General features: G+C 44.3%; 1 protein-coding gene across 1 annotated transcript in view; it reads left to right on the top strand.

The window, feature by feature from the left end:
* The first annotated feature begins 4,144 nt into the window (after positions 1 to 4,144).
* The window catches only part of LOC141132600 (matrix metalloproteinase-21-like), a 117,530-nt gene continuing 109,369 nt past the window's right edge, over positions 4,145 to 12,305 (top strand). The window contains exon 1 of the mRNA XM_073621186.1: positions 4,145 to 4,272. The gene's annotated coding sequence lies outside the window, so the exon portion shown is untranslated. The remainder of the gene's footprint in view (positions 4,273 to 12,305) is intronic.

Raw genomic sequence — 12,305 nt, 5'->3', positions numbered from 1 at the left:
TCACAGCCAAAGCGCCACCAAAGCTCCCCCCCAAGGCGGATATAGGGGATATGTTGCAAGTGGATAGATTCCACAGTAACTGAGTAGACTATATGAATAATCATGTATAAATATATTAAAATATATAGGGCCAAGAAAAAATAATGGGGATTTGGATACCGGAGGGGGGAAGTATGGGGAGGAAAAAGGGGGCGAAGGGGGGGGGATAGAAAAACAAGGTTGGAAATGGGAGAGGGAGAAGGGAAAAGGGAAAAAGGGAAAAGAGGGGGGTCAAGGGGCAGAGAAAAGGTGGGGAGGGGAAAATAGAAAGAGGGGGGGGGAAGGGGAAGGAAAAAGATGGGGGGGGAGCGAGAAATAGTTGGGGTAGGAAAAGGAAAGGGGAGGAGGAAGGGACAAGAAAGAGAGGGAAAAGAGAAATGGCCACTTAATAGGACATCCAGATATAAATAGGTCAATGGATTAAAGTATACAACTGACCTGCTATAGCATATAGCAGAGTAAAATTATACAATGCTGAGGGGGGGGGGGGGGGAGAAGGAAAAGGCGGACAAGCTGGTACAACATTGCAAAGATTATAGCAAAGATTATAGCAAAGATTATAGCAGCCACTCAATAATCCAGGATAGATGATGCTAAAGGCCACCCCATGAAAATCCATGGAATCTATGGTAAAATGTAAACAAGGGAGCAACAGAAGTTGCAATCAATGAGGATATACAAAAACTACAACCAGACTGTATTGTAGTAAAAGCTCACCTTAGAATAGATATAACAAAGTATCCCCCCTTGGCCAGGCATCCACTGCACGTACAAAGCAGGCATCAGCTTGCCTATGTACTCCCCAACCTGGCTAACCAGGCACACGCCGACAACTGGTGGCATGTGACGTCACCGGTTCTGACCCCCCGCACTGCGCCTGTGCGAGCAATCACGAACGCGCAAGCCATGACCAAAGGGCAGGAACACCAAGTCGTGATTGGAGCAAGTGGTGGGCGGTCCCCAACTAGATAGCAGGACCCCACCTCCACCAGGGGAGCAACATACCCACCAGAGGAAAACAAAGGGCCCTGCTGACACAGAGAACCCTGAAATCAGCAATGTAATAACAATACAAACAATAGTTATATTTAATAATCCAATATAAGCTTGTAGGCAGGTGCAGTCTACTTTCTCTACAGCAGGTGGCGGTCGTCCGCAGTGGTATTGCAGTTGGAAGGGGAGTCAAGAGGAATAATGGTTCCTCTATGGTTTCCCGGGTCAAGGGGGAAGCTATCCGATTAGATGCTACCACCCCATGTGACTCTGGAAGCTATTTTGGGTAAGGCAGAGCCTATTTAAGGCCCTGGCTCCCAGGCTTGGTGCGCATTTATCACATTTAAAAAAACTGTTACTGTAAAATAAAAAGTATACTTTTTACTATATTTTGTCCTGTTTAAAATCACACAAAAAATATGATTCTGCTACAAAGTATTGTAAAGGTAATTACAAACTTTTTTTTTTTTTTCGTGCTTTTTTAAATGTGATACTAACAAAAATAAACAAACATAACAAATACAAATGAGAAAACATTTCAACATTATTGGGTAATAAAATAGAAATAAAAAAAGCTACAGCAGGAAAATAACAGTGGAAGGGAGAAGGGGAAGGAGGAGTTCATTAGGGCTGATTAGTGTAAATTAAAGGTTAATAAGAGGTTAAACAGACACATTTTGTTTAAAAACATTTATTTTACTTACTTCAGGTTGTTGACAACATTTGCGGATTGACATTCATCCTGTTGATCTGCAGATGATTGATGATTGAGTAAATACAAAAGTAGCAAAGTTAATTTCTATTTCACATCTGAACAGTATTAATAAACTCTGAGTTAAGACAGTTTGTTCTTTTTTGATAGCTGCAGCTTTTAGAGCAGCAGTAAGGACAGGGAAACTCCTGACTTAATTTTCAAAGCCGTGAATTTCCAGCAATTGGGAGGGGGGAAGTAGAGGGGCAGAAGGACAAGATGTACTACACGTCCTGTGTACTAGGATAAGGTTTTTTGGATGTGTGAAGTATGTCCAAAGTCTTCAACTTGTTAAACATAACGTACCATGATTTGGATTTGTATATTTTTTTTATATTGATGATTTTCTATATTTTCTACGCCCCTTTTACAGAGAGTTTTATACAGTATCTCACAAAAGTGAGTACACCCTTCACATTTTTGTAAATATTTTATTGTATCTTTTTATGTGACAACACTGAAGAAATTACACTTTGCTACAATGTAAAGTAGTGAGTGTACAGCTTGTATAACAGTGTAAATCTGCTGTCCCCTCAAAATAACTCAACACACAGCCATTATTGTCTAAACCACTGGAAACAAAAGTGAGTACACCCCTAAGTGAAAATGTCCAAATTGGGCCCAAAGTGTCAATATTTTGTGTGGCCACTTGGGCATGGAGTTCACCAGAGCTTCACAGGTTGCCACTGGAGTCCTCTTCCACTCCTCCATGATGACATCACGGAGCTGGTGGATGTTAGAGACCTTGTGCTCCTCCATCTTCCGTTTGGGGATGCCCCACAGATGCTCAATAGGGTTTAGGTCTGGACACATGCTTGGCCAGTCCATCACCTCTACCCTCAGCTTCTTTAGCAAGGAAGCGGTCGTCTTGGAGGTGTGTTTGGGGTCGTTATCATGTTGGAATACTGCCCTGCGTGCAAGTCTCCGAAGGGAGGGGATCATGCTCTGCTTCAGTATGTCACAGTACATGTTGACATTCATTGTTCCCTCAATAAACTGTATCTTCCCAGTGCCGGCAGCACTCTTGCAGCCCCAGACCATGACACTCCCACCAGCATGTTTGACTGTAGGCAAGACACACTTGTCTTTGTACTCCTCACCTGGTTGCCGCCACACACGCTTGACACCATCTGAACTAAATAAGTTTATCTTGGTCTCATCAGACCACAGGACATGGTTCCAGTAATCCATGACCTTAGTCTGCTGGTCTTCAGCAAACTGTTTGCGGGCTTTCTTGTGCATCATCTATAAAAGAGGCTTCCTTCTGGGATGACAGCCATGCAGACCAATTTGATGCAGTGTGTGGAGTATGGTCTGAGCACTGACAGGCTGACCCCCCACCCTTCAATCTCTGCAGCAATGCTGGCAGCACTCATACATCTATTTCCCAAAGACAACCTCTGGATATGACGCTGAGCACGTGCACTCAACTTCTTTGGTCGACCATGGCAAGGCCTGTTCTGAGTGGAACCTGTCCTGTTAAACGGCTGTATGGTCTTGGCCACCATGCTGCAGCTCAGTTTCAGGGTCTTGGCAGCCTAATCCATCTTTATGTAGAGCAACAATTCTTTTTTTCAGATCCTCAGAGAGTTCTTTGTCATGAGGTGCCATGTTGAACTTCCAGTGACCAGTATGAGAGAGTGAGAGCGATAACACCAAGTTTAACACATCTGCTCCCCATTCACACTTGAGGCCTTGTAACACTAATGAGTCACATGACACCAGGTAGGGAAAATGGCTAATTGGGCCCAATTTGGACATTTTCACTTAGGGGTGTACTCACTTTTGTTGCCAGCAGTTTAGACATTAATGGCTGTGTGTTTTGAGTTATTTTTAGGGGACAGCAAATTTACACTGTTATACAAGCTGTACACTCACTACTTTACATTGTAACAAAGTGTCATTTCTTCAGTGTTGTCACATAAAAAGATATAATAAAATATTTACAAAAATGTGAGGGATGTAATCACTTTTGTGAGATAGTGTACGTATAAAAAAATGTATTCACAAAATATGTTGTACTTTTAAAAGGATAGTGCATCCTATTTTTTGTTTAAAGTGATTTTAGGTGTTTGGTATTCTGACACGTTTTGGTGTGCTGTTTTCCCTCATGTTTTTTATTTATTCGTATTGCAGAGGTTTTTATTTTTATGCACAAATATTATACCAGTGTTTATAGGTTTCGTTATAACATTGTTCACCAATCTTTCCACCATTGTTTTTAGTCAGATAGTAAAAGTAGTCACTCCTTGGCTATCTTCCCACATTTTTTGCTATCAAAGAAAAAATAGATTCTAAAAGCAAAAGGAAAAATAACCATGATTTAAAAATGGCTGTGTGTGGGAGGAGCTGAAGAGACACAGCTGTTGGGAGTTCAGGATTCTTGTATTATACAGCACACCAGTCACCGAAGCTGCATTAACTGCATAAAGCTCAGCCGCCTGCCTGTCTGATGACCAGAAGGAATTTCACAAAAACAGAACAAAAAGGTAATTTTTAATTACTCCTATTTAGCCCCAACTTATGAATCTGTGGATAATGAATGCATTTTTTTCTGTGGTTTAGAAAGAGCTTGCCTTGGCTAAATTACTACGAAGTTCAGCAATTTTATAAATGAATGTACACATACTGAAAGAGCCTATACGTCAGGGATTACGTAGAGAAAATAAATAACTATACTGAAACCGAAAACGCACACAATGCAATTATAGAAAATTTTGAGAAATAAATGAATGGGGTTGATCAGACAATGTAAAGCAGGATGTAACTTGGAATGTATTTTTATGTTATGTACATTGCTCAGAAGGTTTTCTTGTAAAAATATCTGTTTGTTTTTTTTGAGGGTCTATTTTTTATTACGTTGTGTTAATGCATGTGTGTTGATGGGCAGTGCTTTAGGGAAGCCCATTCATTAAGAATTGTAGAGTGGGGATAGGACAAAACTCCTGTTACATTTGTATTTCTGGCTGTGACCCGGTTGCAGATGTTTCTTCACTTCTTGTCTGGTATAACAGTTGTCACCGGGATGGACAGTGAGGGAATATTTTCGCCCCAGAAAGCGGTAAAAATCTTCCCCACTCAATCTAAAACTAAAAAAAAAATTGTGTTGACATACCATTTCAATAAAACTGTTACGCATAAATAACTTCAATTTTTCATAATAATAATAATCATAACGCTGTTAAAACTGGATTGGATTTAAATCTCCCAGGTGGCCACTGTAACAAAGTTCTGCCTCCTAGACCGGCTCGCAGCTCCTATGACACACGTCACACTGATTCAATTTCACTACATTGGATCAGTGTTCTGTCTATCTAACAGGAGCCTGTCTAGGAGGCAGGACTTTGTTACCGTGCCGCCGGGCATTTCAGACCAAAGCTTGTGTGGTGTGTGTGCAGTGGCGACTCTAGGAACAATATATAGGGGGGACACATATGATACCACAGTCAAAACTGGGAGGGGGGGGCACTAATAATTTTTTTGGGGGGGTGGGGCAATAATAATTTTTGCACTGGTGTCAGAGACTGCAGACATGATACAAGAGATCATCAGAGACTGCAGACATGATACAAGAGAGAGTCAGAGACTGCAGACATGATACAAGAGATGGTCAGAGACTGCAGACATGATACAAGAGACAGTCAGAGAATGCAGACATACTACAGGAAATGGTCAGACTGTAGACATCATACAAGAGATGGTCAGAAACTGCAGACATGATACAAGAAATGGTCAGAGACTGTGGAAATTATACAAGAGATCAATGCATCAAATGCAGCCTACCAGTCCCTATCAAATGCTGCCTCATCAGCGCTCACCAATTGCAGCCTACCAGTGCCCACCAAATGCAGCCTTATCAGTGCCCACCAAATGCAGCTTATCAGTGCCCACCAAATGCAGCTCATCAGTGCCCACCAGTTGCAGCCTACCAGTGCCCACTAATTGCATCCTGCCAGTGCCCACCAATTGCAGCCTGCCAGTGCCCACCAATTGCAACCTACCCATGCCCACCAATTGCAGTCTACCAGTGCCCACCAAATGCAGCTTATCAGTGCCCATCAAATGTAGCTTATCAGTGCCCACCAATTGCAGCCTGCCAGTGCCCACCAACTGCAGCCTACCAGTGCCCCTGGATCACACAGAGCGGTAACGATCTCCTGCTGTCACGGAGCTTGGATATGAATCTCCCGGACGGCCGCTATAAGAAAGTTACGCCTCCTAGACTGGCTCGCAGCTCCTATGATACACGTCACACTGATTCAATTTCACTACATTGGATCAGTGTTCTGTCTATGTCCCAGGAGCCTGTCTAGGAGGCGGGACTTTGCTACAGCGCCGCCAGGCATTTCAGACCAAAGCTAGTGTGGTGTATGAGCAGTGGCGACTCGAGGAACAATATATGGGGGGGGGGGCACTAATAATTTTTGCACTGGTGTCAGTGGATGCACTATTAACCCCCAGCACTGGCCTCAGCAGACGCATTATTAACCCCCAGCACTGGTCTCAGTGGACGCACTATTAACCCCCAGCACTGGTCTCAGCGGACATACTATTAACCCCCAGCACTGGTCTCAACGGACGCATTATTCACCCCCAGCACTGGTCTCAGCGGACGCACTATTAACCCCCAGCACTGGTCTCAGCAGACGCATTATTAACCCCCAGCACGGGTCTCAGCGGACGCACTATTAACCCGCAGCACTGGTCTTAGCAGACGCACTATTAACCCCCAGAACTCGTCTCAGTGGACGCATGATTAACCCCCAGCACTGGTCTCAGCAGACGCACTATTAACCCCCAGCACTGGTCTCAGTAGATGCACTATTATACCCCAGCACTGGTCTCAGCGGACGCACTATTAACCCCCAGCACTGGTCTCAGTGGACGCACTATTAACCCCCAGCACTGGTCTCAGTGGACGCACTATTAACCCCCAGCACTGGTCTCAGCAGACGCACTATTAACCCCTAGCACTGGTCTCAGAGGATGCATTATTAACCCCCAGTACTGGTCTCAGCGGACGCACTATTACCCCCCCACCCCACAAATCCCCTCCATGCGCCACAAATACCCCCTCCCATACTTCACAAATACCCTCCACGCTCCACAAATACCCCCCGCCCACACGCCACAAATACCACCCCATACTTAACAAATACCCACACTCCACAAATACCCCCCCATACCTCACAAATACCCCCCCTCCCCACAGTCACCCCACTAAGGGCTTTTCTCAGCCTCGGTGTGATGGCTCACTTACCTCTCTTCCTGGTAGTCAGTTGGTGGCCTGATCTTCTGCCTCCCAAGTCCTCTCCTCCTGTCAGGTCCTGGCTTCAACACAGGCCTAGTGGCAGCCCAGGGCATACCGAGAATGCCACGATCTCCCACCCTGAGATGGCAGCAGGGCCCTGGATCCGTGGCTGGGCACAGCCTCCGAGGGAGATCAGCTCTCGATCATCAGTGCCTAAGTGGGCGGAGCGATAAGCAGATCCTCCCTCCGCCCTGTTCTCTCTCTGCTCTCCTGTGCTGTGCACGCTGGGCTGCAACAGCATGTGGGGGTGAGGACACAGGAGACAGAAAGAGAAAGCTCCCAGCTGCTGAGTGCTGCCACATGTGACCCCCCAGCCCCCAGTGGGGGGGGCACAAGCGGGGGTAAGGAATACACTTCCTCCCTAGCAAGGCCACTGTGTGTGTGACACAGACAAGGAGAGGAGGAGGGAGGGGAGCACTCTGGCGCTTTGGCGCCACCACCTCTGCGGCGCCTGCTTGCGGTGCACCCCGCGCACCCACCCAGGATAGGCCCTGGATCCATGAAAGGCAATCTGAACATTTAGGCCCCATTCACACCTGTGCAATATAATACATTGCCCAATGAGCATTAATACACAACAAGAGGGTTGCTATTCTTTTCTAAGAGGCCCATTCACACATGTGTGCTGCACTGTCATGCTTTGGGAAAAGCAGTACAGGTGATTTTTTTTGGTGCATGGACTTGAATGACAGGGTCTGAAAAAATAAATGTAATGAATTTTCATGCGTTTTTGCACATGACAACAAGCACGCATTTCCTAGCAACCATTACTTTATCTATTTTCATTGGCCAAGCAAAGAATGCATATAAATGTGCTAAAAAAAAAAACATGAAAATACAGACAAGGGGCACATGTAGCCTCAAATATATTTTTGGTGCATCGTAGCAAAAGTTTGGTAAAGTCTTACAGTTGGTTCTCTTTAAAAAGCCTCTCCCTGTCAGCATGTTAAGAAAGACCTTTGCTCTCTGTGTGGAAGCAGGGGTCTCCCTGCAGAGGTTTAACATGCCCCCTGGTGTGTTAGAGCTAGAACTCTTCAATCAGCAGGGAGCATGAGCTTTGCAGATTACTGAGCTATAGGTCTGACTCATTGGGAGTGTCATACCTCTGGAAAGAGACCCCTGCTTTCCTACAGAGAGCAACAGAGAGTAACAGAGAGTCCTTGGCTGCAGCATACCCTCTGGCTCCTTGGCTGCAGGTTCTTCTGGCTCCTTCTACCTCTTGGCTGCAGTTGCCATTAAAAAAAAAAAAAAGTGCCGAACAAAGACTTTGTTTGGCTTTTGTAATCTGCAGTACTGCAAGACTTATAAAGTAAGGTGGAAGGTCAACACTGTTAGCCAAGCAGTCTTTGCTGTATTACAAACAATTGTCCCAAATGTTTTGACAGGTACAGTAAAACAGTTCACATGTATGTGCAGCGCACCGCCTAATGAGCCACAAGTAGACTGGGATCCCCCACCCTGCGCAGCCAGGCACACCGAGAACAGTCGGTGACTTTAGAGAACAGCCTGTGACTTTAATTTTTTTGTTATTTATTGAGGGTAATAACTTGGATGGGGATGGGAGGTTATGGGATGCTCACTTGACTTCAACAACTTCAAGGACAACTCCCTATTTGCATACAGTCTCTATATACAGCTCATTTTCTTCCTCCAGCACACGCTTGCAGAACCCAGTTAGATCACTGTGAAGATCTGACAGTCGCTCAGTCAGATTAAAGGCGATAGCCTATCACAGGCAGGAACCCAAGGCTCCTGTGGCTACTGATCCCAGCACCACCTCTTTAGGCACTGCCAATCCACCTGGCTGCAGCTTCCCCTTTCTCTAGCCCTCCAGGCTAATTTCTCCCGACAGTCCTCCAGACTAACACTCACCAGCCCAATCTCTCAGGAGATCTCCCAGATGTGATGACCTGCTCCTGCTGTCCTCTCTCCTGGCTCCCGAGCCCCCAGACTAGGGGGGATCCTCAAGTGCCACCGGCAGCCTCCTCAGCACTCCATCTCCATCTTCCAACTGACTGCCCCTGCTGGCATGACTCATGCCTATTTATGAGGTGGCCTGCCCCCTGGCAGCCGTTTTACTGGGGATTGGCTAAGGTCCTCATAAATATTGCAAGTAGCTCCTCCTTACATCCTCCCAGTATGTCCAGAACATTCTCCAATGTCCCAGAAAACAGGGTGAGGCACCAGAGAGGCTGCTAGGATGAGTCATCTAGCCTTGAGTCACTGAATCCTGACCCAGATTCACAGCTTACTCTTAGGCCTGAGCTAAAAAAAAAATACCTACAATAACAGCTACACTAGGAACCCACACTAAGAACCCTAGCAAAGATCAGACTGGGTGAGGGAGAAGCAGCATAAGCTGCCAATCAACTGTGTGCAAGGAACATGCTGATAGGAGGAGAGAGCAGGGGGACATAGAGATTAGTCTGCTGCTTCTCCTTTCATCAGCTGTTGGGGGCAGGAGACTTGGGAGGTGGTGAGACCTATAAGTGTTACTGAACCTGAAAAATCAGGTCTCTCCCCTGACAGACAGGGCTGTGTTGTGGGGCAGAGCTGTGTAAATCCCATAACTGGCTGAACAAAAATATATCCCTTGGCAGGACAACACTATTTAATATGCGTGTTTAGCTGTTCACCTGGAGCTTTTATGCGTTTTTCAATATGTGTATACCTGTAAATGTTGCATACAGGGGTGGTGTATTTTTTAGCATGTATATTGAGCTATTTTTGCACTGTTTGTCATAAAGTAATATTTGTTATGACTTTCACACTGTATAATCTTTACAACCGTTGAGTGTATCAGTCACATGCAGTGCTGCACATTGGCTGTGCTGTACTATTCCTTCTATCAGAACAGGTCTCTGGCTGACTCTGCATTAAGGCCATTAGATGGAGATGACAATCATAGAAAATAATCATGAACTCTGAAGAATTATAGTCCCTTTAGACAACTTTTTTGTATAAGCTATCACAGATGCCTATCTTTTCTAATACTGTACTAATTTTGGAATATACACTAATACATGTGATATAAGTGATAAATAGCAAGTACTCGGAATGGTCCAGTGTGGTAAGTGGGGTCCCCCAAGGATCTGTCCTAGGACCAATTCTGTTTAATTAATTTATAAATGATATAGAGGATGGGATAAATAGCTCAATCTCAACATTTGCGGATGATACAAAGCTAAGCAGGGCAATAACTTCTGCGCAGGATGTGGACACCTTACAAGAAGACCTAAAAAATATAATGGGTTGGGCAACTACATGGCAAATGAGGTTTAATGTTGAAAATGTAAAGTAATGCATTTGGGCGCTAAAAAATACAAACGCAAGTTACTCGCTAGGGGTAGAACCTCTGGGGGAATCTAGGATGGAAAAGGACCTGGGGGTCCTAGTATAGTACAGGCTCAGCAATGGCATGCAATGGCAAGCTGCTGCAAGCAAAGCCAATAGAATATTGGCATGCAATAAAAAGGGGATTCGCTCCAAGGATAAAACGATAATTCTCCCACTCTACTAGACTCTGGTCCGGCCGCATCTTGAGTATGCTGTCCAGTTCTGGGCACCAGTCCCCAAGATGGAGGTGCTGGAACTGGAGAGGGTCCAGAGAAGGGCAATAAAGCTAATAATGGGACTGGAGGATCTCAGCTATGGAGAAAGACTACAATGAGCGAACCCGGACGAGACCCCCCTTAGCAAGCGGCTTACTAGGGGTGTACTCAGAAGAGGGGAGGAGCCAGGAGCACCCTAGAAGATGAGAATTGGGGCTGCTCTGGCAAACTTTTTTTTTTTATAAAGGTTTAATATCACTTTAATACATTTGTGATACAATAAAGTTACCAATGTTAATACAGAAATTCTGCAAGTAATGTAATTGCCCATGTTTCTGTTTACCTATATAGTCTAATCCTATCCTACTCTACTGAAGACTTAAAAAAAAGTTTTTGGTTTAAGATACATAATATTCATTAAATGTGGCGATTGGGCTGCATTAGTTTTCTTTTGTAATTTTTTTTTCTTTATTTTCACTGGGTGGTAATGCCAGTAACACACCAGCCCTAGGGTGACAATGCTCACTCACACTTTTCTATCAGGAGAATAAAAACAAAATAAGACTAGAGAACCCAGTCCTTCTCTTATGCCGTGTACAGACAATCGGAATTTTCGACAACAAATGTTCGATGTGAGCTTGTTGTCGGGAATTCCGACCGTGTGTAGTCTCCATCGGACATTTTGTGTCGGAATTTCTGACAAACAGAATTTGAGAGCTGGTTCTCAAATCTTACGACAACAAAATCCATTGTCGTAAATTCCGAGCATGTGTAGACAATTCCAACGCACAAAATTCCACGCATGCTCTGAATCAAGTACGAGACGGAAGCGCTCGGTCTGGTAAAACTAGCGTTCATAATGGAGATAGCACATTCGTCACGCTGCAAAGTTTTTAATCTTTTAATGTAGCGCATTCTCTTCTTCTTTAGAATGCTAAAATAATGAAGTTGTTTTGCTGCTGATATTCACACAGAGTTCTGACAAACTGATTTCTTTATTATTTCTCGTGATCTCATGAATAATCTTTTTTTTTTTTGCCAGATCTCCAGAATAATGTTTTATTTTTTTTATAGTGATCTACTTTTTTTATTTTTTCCTATCAAGATCTCCTGATTTTTTTTTTTTTTTTTATAGTGATCTCCATAATATTTTTTCTTGTTTATTGTTTGTGTGTCAAGTTACCACAATACCATTATTATCTTGTATTTTTTAACCTCAAAGAGATTGGTTGGTGTTGGTATCCCTTGTTAATTTGACATTGTCTTTTTGAAATGTGCCTGCCTACTCACAAACAAACAATCCTTTTTGAACTAAAACACATAGCCAAGTATTTGTGAAAATAAAATAGGCATTTATATGGGGTCATAACAAAATAAAGAGGAAGGCAACGCTGGATAAACTGGTGAAATTGGCGAAGCCTTTGTACCCCAGGGCAGACTTCAATTATTTGACAGGCAAAATTGGTAGCCTAAGGAGTCCATTTAATAGGGAGCACAATACGGTCCAGGACTCGGGAGCAACAGCAGATGACATGTATGTCCTGAGGCTGTGGTCTTACAACAGCCTGCGTCTTTTGTAAGACCAGACTGAAACCAGGCCGGGCTGTGGTTCTGGTATTGGAGTTGTGGCAGGAGGTGGAGGGAGTGGAGGAGGAGAAGG

The sequence above is a fragment of the Aquarana catesbeiana genome, linkage group LG03, assembly GCF_042186555.1.
Source record: "Aquarana catesbeiana isolate 2022-GZ linkage group LG03, ASM4218655v1, whole genome shotgun sequence".
NCBI lineage: Eukaryota > Metazoa > Chordata > Amphibia > Anura > Ranidae > Aquarana > Aquarana catesbeiana.
Note: the sequence above shows the minus strand (reverse complement) of the source record. Positions and strands in the feature narration are given on the sequence as shown.